Source organism: Choloepus didactylus, chromosome 10 (assembly GCF_015220235.1).
Source record: "Choloepus didactylus isolate mChoDid1 chromosome 10, mChoDid1.pri, whole genome shotgun sequence".
Lineage (NCBI taxonomy): Eukaryota > Metazoa > Chordata > Mammalia > Pilosa > Megalonychidae > Choloepus > Choloepus didactylus.
In genome coordinates, this window is record NC_051316.1 from 124,254,379 (window position 1) to 124,266,313 (window position 11,935).

The following is an 11,935-nucleotide window of genomic DNA, read 5'->3' on the forward strand; positions in this document are numbered from 1 at the left end:
TGCTTTATGCCAATTACTGTTTTAAGAGTTTTCATGAAATTGGTCACCAAGTTGATGCCTCAAATAAACTTTTGAGTCTCATCTGGCAAGTGAGAGTCTAGAGTTCAATGACCTCTGTGTAAGTTTCCAGAGCTATAATTCTACAGTAGTTCTTTACTGGTGCTTTTTATAAAAATGACATTCACTACATAACTTATAGTTACTAAATTTTCAAGAGAGTGTATATCTGGCCTAGATCAATTACCATGTTTTTTATATTACAACTGATATTTTATATGTACCAAAAGTTATTAGTACCATTTTCAGGAAAGACCATCTTTCAGCTCACAAATGCCTGAAACTTGATTTCAGAGAACAAACCCATTTTTATTTCCAATTTTTACCTGCTCAAAATTACATATCTATCAAAAATCTTAACATTCTTCCATTTTTAAGGGCAATCTTCATTTAACATTTGGCTTCTTCTTATATTGTCATGAATTTGATTAATATGCCTATCAATATAATGATATTACTGTGGGTCTGACTAATAACTTGTCTTTTCCAAAAGTTTATAAGTGTTAATAGAGACATCATCAAAGGATTTCAAGTTGTCAGAGTCTAGCATTATTAAAGAACAATACCATCACCATTAATGAAACATAGGTATTGATCTGAGAAGGGAAATGCATCTCGAGTTTGATAAATGGATTTCAAATAAAGAAGAGTAGAATTAATCTATCCATGCTGAAAGACAGCTTTTAAAGACAGGCAAAGTCAAGCGTAACATTCTGAAGCAAAATTCTCCTTTTGCTTCTTCTGATTTAAAAGAAAAACACCTGTAGAAACATACATATACAGCTTCTAGTGACATTTTTATCCATTTTATATGACATTTTAACTATTTACCTTTTGAATTGAATAAGAATCATTCTTTATAGTTCTATGCAAAGAATAAGTTGTTGGACCAGAATTATAAACAAGGTATTGGGAAAAAAAACATGGAGGCATCTGGTCAACGAAGATGGTGGCATAAGACACTCCAGGATGCTGTTCCCCCCACAGAATCATCGAACAACTACCCAAAACAGGCAGAACCATCTGCCTCAGAACTCTGGAAAACAGTTAAAGGCTTGCATAACTGGGTATATGCTGAATCAAGAAAATTCCACTATGAAAAATGGTAGAAGGAGTGAGAGGAAGGCTGCGAATTCTGATTCAAGGCAGCACTGAGCTTGCCGAGTAGACACCATGAGCAAGGCTCAACCATCCAAGTTGAAAAAATTTATGGATAAGAAGTCATCACTGAAATTAAATGGTGGTAGACATGTCCAAGGAATAGTAAGGGGATTTGATCCCTTTATGAATCTTGTGATTGATGAACGTGTGGAGATGGCAACAGAACAATATTGGAATGGTGGTAATATGAGGAAACAGTATTATCATGTTAGAAGCCTTGGAACGAGGATAAATAATGACTGTGTTCAGCAGAGCAATTAGTTGCTTCCATATGTCCTCTCTCCAAAGGGCCTTTTTTACTGTGATGTAATAATTCGGTCATGTACATTCTTCATATTAAAAATTTTTGTTAAACTTTTGTAATCATCAAAAATGCTTTCTCAAATGCTCTGAATATAAAAATAGAATATTAGCATTTATTCTAACTGTTTCTAATAAACTTTTCCTGATGCTTACAAGTTGATAATGATTTCAAAGGTTTTTCTGCATTAAAATGGAAGAATCTTATTAAATTTTAAACATGGCAAAAAAAATGGTAGGAGAAGCTCATGGTTGCCCTTGCTGGCCCCGCCCCCACACCCTCTCCTGCACAGAGTGGAGCCAGACTGTGCTCCCATTCTGCATCCCTGGCCCTGTTCAGGGGGGAGCAGAGTAACCTTCATGCACATACTGAGGTGCCTGTATGCCAGGAAACCCATCTCTGTCTCACCCTCCCAAAACTTGCCCTATAGGCAGAAGCAATTTGCAGACAGCTAAAGCAGTGTAAAAAACAATTAAGTCGAAGAAGCCTGCGACAAAGGATTACTTGCTGTAAGTCATACAATAGACCACCCCAGAGGGGGAGAAAATCTATTTCAGAGGGAGTAACAGAGGCATTTGAATTTCTGTAATAGGTAAATTCCTAAGGCCATGAGCAAGTGGAAGCCCAGAACAAGACAGACTCAGACAAGAGAAATGGGTAATTCACAAATATGCAGATATTAAACAACACACTCTTTAACCAATAGTCAAAGAAGAAATCACAAGGGAAATCAGGAAATATCTTGAGGCAAATGAAAATGAAAACACAACATACCAAAACATATGGGAAAAAGCAAAGGCAGTGCTGAGAGGGAAATTTATACTTCTTAAATGCTTATATTAAAAAAGAAGAAAGATCTCAAATCAGAGACCTACTTCACAACTGGAGGACCCAGAAAAAAGAAGAGCAACTTAACTCCAAAGCAAGCAGAAGGAAATAAAAGAGATTAGAGCGGAGAAAATGAAATAGAGAATAGAAAAACGATAAAGAGAAACAACGAAACCGAAAGTTGTTTCCTTGAAAAGATCAATAAAATCGACAAAACTTCAAAATTGACTGACAAAGAAAAAAGAGAGAGGACACAAATAACTAAAGTCAGAAATGAAAGGGGACATTACTACCAACACCACAGAAGCAGAACAGATTATAAGAGGATACTATGAACACTGCACACCAAAAAATTAGGTAACTTAGATGAAACAAATTCCTAAAAACACACTATTTACACTGACTCAAGAAGAAATAGAAGATCTAAACAGAGCAGTAACAAGTAAAGAGACTGAATCAGGCATCAAAACCTCCTAATAAAGAAAACCCCAAGACCAGAAGTCTTCACAGGTGAATTTTACCAAATATTCCAAGAATAATTAACACCAATCCTGCTCAAACTCTTCCAAAAAACTGAAGAGGAGGGAACACTTTCTAACTCATCCTATGAGACCAGCATCACCCTAATACCAAAGCCGGATAAAGATACCACTAGAAAAGAAAATTACAGGTCAATATCCCTTACAAATATAGATGCAAAAACCCTCAACAAAATATTAGCAAACCAAATCCAACAATATATTAAAATAATTATATACCATGATCAGTGGGATTTATCCCAAGGAAAAACAGGGTGGTTCAACATAAGAAAATCAATTAAAACTAAGAACAGAAGGAAACTTCCTCAAGATGATAAAAGGCCCATATGAAAACCCACAGCTAATATAACAACGGTGAAAGTTTGACAGTTTTCCTCTTAAGATCAGGAACAAGACAAGGATGCCCATTATCACCACTATTATTTGACATTGTACTGTACTATATTATAAGTCCTAGCCAGAATAATTAGCCTAGAAAAAGAAATAGTAACCTTCCAAATTGGAAAGGAAGATTTAAAATTTTCCCTATTTGTAGATGATATGATCCTATATAGAGAAAATCCTGAAATATCCACAACAAAAGTACTAGAGCTAATAAATAATTTCAGAAAAGTGGCAGGCTATAAGAGCAACACACAAAAATCAGTGATATTTCTATACACTAGTAATAAATCTGAAGAGGAAATCAAGAAAAAATTCCATTTACAATAGCATCTAAAAGAATACAATATTTAGGAATAAATTTAACCAATGATGCAAAGGACTAGTACACAGAAAGCCACAAAATAAATCAAAGACCTAAATAAACAGGACATTCTACATTGATGGATTGGAAGACTAAATATTGCTAGGATGCTAATTCTACTCAAAGTAATTTACCGATTCAAACAATCCCAATTGAAATTTCAAAAGCCTTCTTCGCAGAAATGGAAAAGCCAATGATCAAATTTATACAGAAGGATAAGGGGACCAAATAGACAAAACCTTATTGGAAAAGAAGAGCAAAGTTAGAAGTCTCACACTTCCTGATTTTAAAACTTATTTCAATCTACAGTAATCAAAAGAGCATACTACTAGCACAAGGACTGATGTATAGAACAATGGAATCTAATTGAGAGTTCAGAAAGAAACCCTCACATATATGGCCATTAGATTTTTGACAATGATGTCAAGTACATTTAATGGGGCAGGAATAGTCCCTTCAAAAAATGGTGCTGGGAAAATGATATCCACAGGCAAACGAATTAAGGGGAAATCCTACCTTGCACCATATACAAAAATTAATTCAAAATAGATCAAAAGGAACAGTCTAAGATGTAGCACACAGAGGAGTAGAAGCTAGTTAGTCCTCCTGGAACAACTAATAAACAACCAAAAACAACTAGTATATAATCCAGAATAACTGCGGGGGGACAAACATGACCGTCCACTCATCATACACCAACCTGAATTGGGAGGAATGCCCAAGATCACAGCATAAAATCTGTAAGTAAAAATGGCAGATCCAAGCCAGGAGACCCCTCCCCCCACCACAGCCCGAGCTGCAAAGCCTCATGGTGCTAGAGAGCAGCTCTCTCCAAGCAAGTGAATACAGCTCAGCTGAGCTCCAGCTGGGGTTTTAATTAACAAGCATGGACTGCTCACTATAAGCAATGAATCCCCAACAAGCAGACAGAGGCTTTGGGTGACAACTAAACTTAGAGAGCCAGAGGGTGGCCATGGACTGGCCCTGATAGGGGCTTTCTGTCCCTGTTTTGGCTCAGTGGAGAAAGCCTCAGCCATTTTTGGTTCCCAGCGCTCTGACCCAGACAATGGTGGAGATAACACAGGCAGAGAGAGACCATTTAAATGCTAATGACCTCTCCCTAGGGGGTCTAACTTCCCTAAGTGGAAAGAGATGAGGCCCAGCTCTACTACCCACCTTCCATTCAGAACGAGACCCCAGAGCCTAGGGGAAAACAGCTACAAGCCACAGCTCTTTACACCAGCCTGGAGTTACAGGCTGACAGGTGCCACCTGCTGGGCAGAAAAGCACAGTGACTTGAGGCCTCACAAGCTGTACCAATTTTCTAAGACACACTCTGATGGAAACCGGATATTGAATATTTCTTCCTTCTGGGACCTGAGCCTGTTTTGGTCTGGGAAAACCTGACTGGGGTAACCAAGGAAACCATGCCTAGACAACAGAAAACTACAACATACACTAAGAAAAACGAAGTTATGGCCCAGTCAAAGGAACAAACTTACACTTCAACTGAGATACAGGAATTGAAACAACTAATACTATATCAATTCAAAAAGTTTAGGGAAGATATGGCAAAAGAGATGAACCACACAATGAAAACACTGGGTGTACATAAGGTAGAAATTGAAAGTTCGAAAAACCAATTGGCAGAATTTATGGAAATGGAAGACACAACACAAGAGATGAAAGACACAATGGAAACATACAACAGCAGATCTCAAGAGGCAGAAGAAAACACTCAGGAACTGGAGAACAAGGAATCTGAAAGCCAAAACACAAACGAATGGAAAAGTATGAGCAAAGTCTCCAATGAAGTTAAGGACAAAATGAAAAGCAGGAATGTATGTGTCACTGGTGTCCCAGAATGAGAAGAGAAGGGAAAAAGGGGCAGAAGCAATAATAGAGAAAATAATCAATGAAAATTTCCCATCTCTTATGAAAGACATAAAATTACAAATCCAAGAAGTGCAGTGTACCCCAAATAGAATAGATCTGAATAGGCCTATACCAAGACACTTAATAATCAGATTATCAAATGTCAAAGATAAAGAGAGAATCCTGAAAGCAGCAAGAGAAAAGCAATCCATCACATACAAAGGAAGCTTGATAAGACTATGTGCGGATTTCTCAATAGAAACCGTGGCGGCAAGAAAGAAGTGGGGTGATACATTTAAGATACTGAAAGAGAAAAACCACCAACCAAGAATCTTATATCTGGCAAAACTGTCCTTCAGATATGAGGGAGAGCTTAAAATATTCTCTGACAAACAGACAACGAGAGAGTTTGTGAACAAGATACCTGCTCTACAGGAAACACTAAAGGAAGCACTACAGACAGAAAGGAAAAGATAGGAGTGAGAGGTTTGGAAAACAATTTTAAGAGATAGTACCACAGTAATGTGGGTACACTGAACAAAGATGACTATGAGTATGGTTGAAGGAGGAAGGTTAGGAGCATGTGGGACACCAGAAGGAAAGAGGAAAGATAAAGACTGGGACTGTATAACTCAGTGAAACCTAGGGTGCTCAACAATTGTGATAAAAGGTACAAATATGTTTTTACATGAGGGAGAATAAACAAACGTCAACACTGCAAGGTGTTAAAAATAGGGTGGGATTGGGGGGAAAATACAATCATGCAAACTAGAGACTATAATTAACAGAAACATTGTATTATGCTTCCTTTAATATAACAAAGGCAATATACAAATGCATATGGGGAAGGGTACATAGGGGAAGGGTATGGGACTCCTGGCACTGGTGATGTTGTCTGACTCTTTAGTCTACTTTAGGTTAATGCTATCTTTCCTTTTGTTGCTTTCTAGCTGTTTTGTTGTGTTTTTTTCCCTCTCTCTTTTTTCTTTTTCTTTTGTCTCTCTGCCTTCTTTGACTCTTCCTCCTTCTTTGTGGAAGAAACGGAGATGTCCTTATATAGATAGTGGCAATGGTGCTGAATACATAAATACGTGACTATACAGGGAACCAATGACTGTTTACTTAGGATGGAATGTACTGTGTGTGAACAAAACGTCTTAAAAAAAAATAGATTGATGAAGAAACTGAAGGCACCATACTGAGTGAAATACGACAGATACAAAAAGACAAATATTGCAGGGTCTCTCTGATACGAACTAGTTGTAATATGTAAACTCATAGACATGAAATATAAGTTACCGGGATATAGAATGAGGCTAAAGAATGGGGAGCAGTTGCTTATTACAAGCAGAATGTTCAACTGAAGTGAACTTAAACATTTGGAAATGCACAGAGGTGATGTGATGGTAGCGTGTTGTGAGAAAAACCAACAGCGCTGAAAGGTGTATGAAGGTGGTGGAAAGGGTAAGCTCAGAGTCACGTATGTCAGCAGAAGGAAAGTTGGAGGTTAATACATGGGAACATACAAAACATTGAATCTTGTGGTGGACAATGTCCATGATTAACTGCACAAATATTAGAAATTTCTTCATGAACTAGAACAAATGTATGACACTATAACTAGAAGTTAATAATAGAAAGGCATATAAGAAAAAAAAACATACACTTATTGCAAACTATATAATACAGTTAGCAGTATTTTAACATTCTTTCATCAGCAGTGACAAATGTACCAAGACTATGAATCAATAATGGGGGAGGGGTGGCTAGGGGTATGGGAGGATTTGAGTTTCCTTTTTTGTCTTTATTTCTTTTCTGGAGTAATAAAAATGTTCTAAAAATTGAAAAAAATTAATTGTAGCGATGGATGCACAGCTGTATGATGGTACCATGGGCAAGTGATTATACACTTTGGATCTTTGGATAGTTGTACGGTATGTAAACAACCTCAATAACATATATATATAAAATAAAAGTCTTAGCAACAAAAAAAAACTGCAAACTGGAACTGAAACATTCAAATATTCAAAAATTTATGAATCTTTGTGGCTAGAGGAAAGTACCTCGGGAGGAGCCTTCCTGGTGAATGGGAGGAAAGGCGTGGAGAGGCTCTTTTTTTTTTTTGGAAAAACCACAGATCCATTTAATAATGTGATATTTAATATTAAAGATGTTAAACCACCAGATAACTTGATGAAGAAAAAACAGTGACAGTGCAAGTACACAAAAACAAATAAAAGGGAAACAAAATGTAAACTACATAAAAAAGCGTAATAGTCTTCTTTGCAGAACTCTACGCAAATAAATTTTTTAAATCATAAAAAAAAACACAGATCGAAGGCCTATATATAAAAACCCAAACCACAAAACTAGAAGAAAACAAAGGAAAGCATCTTCAGGACCCTGTGTTAGGCAATGGTTTCCTAGACTTTGCACCCAAAGCACAGAAGAAAAAATAGATAAAAGACTTTACCAAAATTAAAAATTTTTGTGCATCAAAGACTTCATTAAGAAAGTAAAAAGACAACCAACAAAATGGGGGAAAATATGTGGAAACCACATATCCAATAAGGGTTTAATATCCAGAATATATAAAGAAATCCTATGCTCAACAACAAAGACAAAAAATAAATTAAAACATGAGTCAACAACTCAAATAGACATTTCTCCAAAGAAGATATACAAATAGCTAAAAAGCACATGAAAAGATGCTCAACATCATTAGGCATTACGGAAATGCAAATCAAAACTACAACGAGATACCATTTCATACCCACTAGAGTGGGTACTGTTTTAAAAATGGAAAATAGCAAGTGTTGGAGAAGATGTGGAAAATAGAACACTCATTAATTTCTGGTGGGAATGCTAAATGGTGCAGCCACTGTGGAAGACAGTTTGGGGGTTCTTCAGAAAGTTAAGCATACAATTACCATATGACCCAGTAATCCTACTACTAGGTGTATACCCCAAAGAATTGAAAGCAGGGTCTTGAACAGATATTTGCAAGCCAATGTTCATAACAGCACTATTCCCAATTGCCAAAAGGTGGAATCAACCCAAATGTCCACTAACGGAAGAATGGATGGACTAAATGTGGTATATACATGTAATGGAATATTAACCAGCCATAAAAAGGGATGAAGTTCTGATGCATGCGACAACATGGATGAATCCTGAAGACATCATGTTGGTAAATAAGCCAGACACAAAAGGACAAATATTATAGGACCTAACTGATATGAAATAATTACAATAAGCAAATTTATTGGGTAGAAACTAGTATATGGGTTACCAGGGGTTGGAATGGGGGTAGGGAATGAGAAGTTAATGCTTAACTGGTACAGAGTTTCCATTTGAGAAGATGAAAAAGTTTAGGTAATGGATAGTGTTGATGGTAGGAAAATATTGTGAATGTAATTAACAGCACTGACATATATTTGAATGTGATTGAAAGAGGAAACTTTAGACGTTATATATGTTATTAGACTCAAAATTAAAAAAAAAAAAACATAGGAATGTACAACACAAACAGTGAACCCTAAGGCAAACTAGGAACTACAGTTAATAGTACAATTACAATAATATTGTGTCATCAACAGTAAAAGTTACACATTAATGCAAAGTGTCAGTAATAGGGAAAACCGTGTGTGTGATGTGGGTATAAGAAAACTCTGTATTTTCTGCATGATATTTCTACAAACCTACAACTTCCCTTCTTAAAAAAAAAAAAAGAAAAGAAAATACATGGAGTCTGTGTTTTCCCAAAGTACATTATTAAAATTCAGTGCAACATACACTCACTTAGCATGTGCACTGTTATATCTGGACATGAAATAAAGGCAAAGACTGGAAAATAAAAACAGCAAATTTAGATAAGGAGATTATGGGTGCTGTTTTATTACTGCTATAATAATGTAAACAATAACAAATAAATGCTACTAGTGTCTTATTTCATATGCTAATGTTAATCTCCTATTTACATACATATATTAAATTTAATAAATCTACGTAGTTCATGCTCTTTGCAGAAAACATAAACATTGCAAAGGAGTTTTAGAAAAAGCAAAATTATCCATGAGCCTATAAAAAGGCTTTTAGTCTTTTTTTCTACAAATATTTATGTGAACAGAAAAAAAGAAAAGAGAAATGAGATCATGGAGTTCCACTTCTAGCAATGGTTGACTACATTGTTTTATATTAACCCTCCTGCTGAGAACAACTAAAAGGTGGACAGATGTTTTTAAAATATATGTTTGAAATATCTGTTGACACAGGAGAACTACCAAGGCAGTGAGAAACTGAGACCAAGCTCTCGGAGAGAACGGTAATTCTAGCACATGGGCACCTTTCTCAAGACAGTTGTCAATTCTGAAAATGAAGACAATTCTCTTCATTCTAACAGGGCTGAGGGACTACAAATTTAAGTTTAAGTTCCCCCGAGGAGGAGGGACCCTGGTAAATATCCTGTACTTCCAATGGGAGTTTGAAAGGCTACATCCAAGGAGTAAGGTGAAATAGAAACAGACCAGCCTTCACAAGGACTGAAGCCCAGATTTGGTTCCTCTCAATCTCTAATAGAATCAAGTTGATCTGTCCTGACCAGTTGTCTGCAGGCAAAAGTAAATCTTCCCTAAAGGAAGAAAACATCACCCAAAGCCTCAAATTACCTCTAAAATTTTTCATAAATAATACTTGGCACTCAATCCAAACCAAAAAAACTAAAAAAACAAAACAAAACAAACAAGCAAACAAAAAAAAAAAAAACAGGCATATAAGGGTATAAAATTTATCTGAAAACCAAGAGAGAAAAAAGAGTAGAAACAAACTCATATGAGATACAAATAATGAAGCATCAAGCAGAAAAAGAAACTATTATTAATACGCTCGATTGATTAAAAGATGGAGAATTTCAACAGAGAACTGGAAAGTAGACCATAAATCAAATGGAAATTCTAGAACCGAAAAATAAAATATAAATTAAGCCACAATAAATGGGTTCAACAGGAGATTACATACAACTGAAAAGACAGTTAATGAAATAGAAAATTGGAAGAAAAGACACAGGTGGAAGCATGGAGAAACAAAAGGATAAAAACTAAGAAAAATAACATAGAAGACATATGGGTTATGGTGAAATCATCCAAGAGAGGAGAAGGAAGCAGAAGCAATAATTGAAGTAATAATGTCAAGAATTTTCCAAAAATTACAGAAACACCAATCCACAGATTCCAGAAGTGCTACAAACTCCAAAACACAAAGAAAACCATGCCAAAGCACATCATGATCAAAACTCCGAAAAACAAAGACAAAGAGAAAGGCTCAACATCAGCCAAGGAATGAGACATACATAGTAAAGGTAAAACAATAAAACCACCAGCTGACCTTAACAGAAAAAAAAAAAAAAAAAGGCAAGAAAACAATGGAACAAAATTTTCAAAATACTAAAAGAAAATAACTCCCAACATAGAATTCTATAACCACCAAAAATATCCTTCAAAAATTTAAGGCAAAGTACATTTCATACAAATAAACACTAAGATAAACTGTGATCAGCATAATTACACTAATGGAAATACAAATGGGAGTTCTTCAGGTGAAAGGAAAATGGCCCCAGAAAGAAACATCGAGAAGCAGGATGGAATGTAGAACAGTGAAAAGGGTAAAGTGAGTCAGGGTCTATGTAAATATTGACTATAAAATACCAATAATCATGTCTTGTGGGGTTTAAAATATATCATTAAAATCTTTGACATTAGTATATAAGGTAGGAGGAAGCTGTTCTATATTATCCAGAACTAGTAAAAGTATACCTATATTATAAATATAAATATAATCCTTTAATAAATCAAAGATTCACTGTAATGAATTGTAATCTCTAGGTTAATCACTAAAAGAATGGTAAAAGAAGAAGAAGGATGAAAAAAAATGTTTGATTAATCAAAATAAAGGAAAGAAAGGGGACAGAAGGACACAGACTAGTAGGATAAACAAAAAAATATTAAGATGGTAAATTGAAACCCAAATATATCAATAATTACATTAAATATGAATAGGTCAAATTCATAATTAAAAGAAAAAAAAGTCTGGATTATTAAAAAACTAAACCACTTAGAAAAGGTACACCATAAATAAAATGAGGCTGTAATAAAAGTGGAAATATATATACACACACAAACACACACACACATATGTATATGCCATGCAAACATTAACAAAAAGAGAGCCAGGTGTATCTTTACTACTAAAAGATAAGGCAAAGTAGACTTTAAGGCAAGAAGCATTACTAGAGATAAAGAGGGACATTTTATGATGACAAAACACTAAGCTAAAGGGAATATACAATAATTCTAAATTTGTATGACTCTAAGACCATTACCTCAAAATACATAAAGCAACATTTTGCAGAAATAAAAGAAGATATAGAGAAAT

The 11,935-nt window shown here is 35.3% G+C and overlaps 1 pseudogene; it reads left to right on the forward strand.

Annotated features, from left to right (window-relative positions):
• The first annotated feature begins 1,230 nt into the window (after positions 1–1,230).
• On the forward strand, positions 1,231–1,450 carry LOC119545379 (annotated as a pseudogene).
• Positions 1,451–11,935: the final 10,485 nt, after the last annotated feature.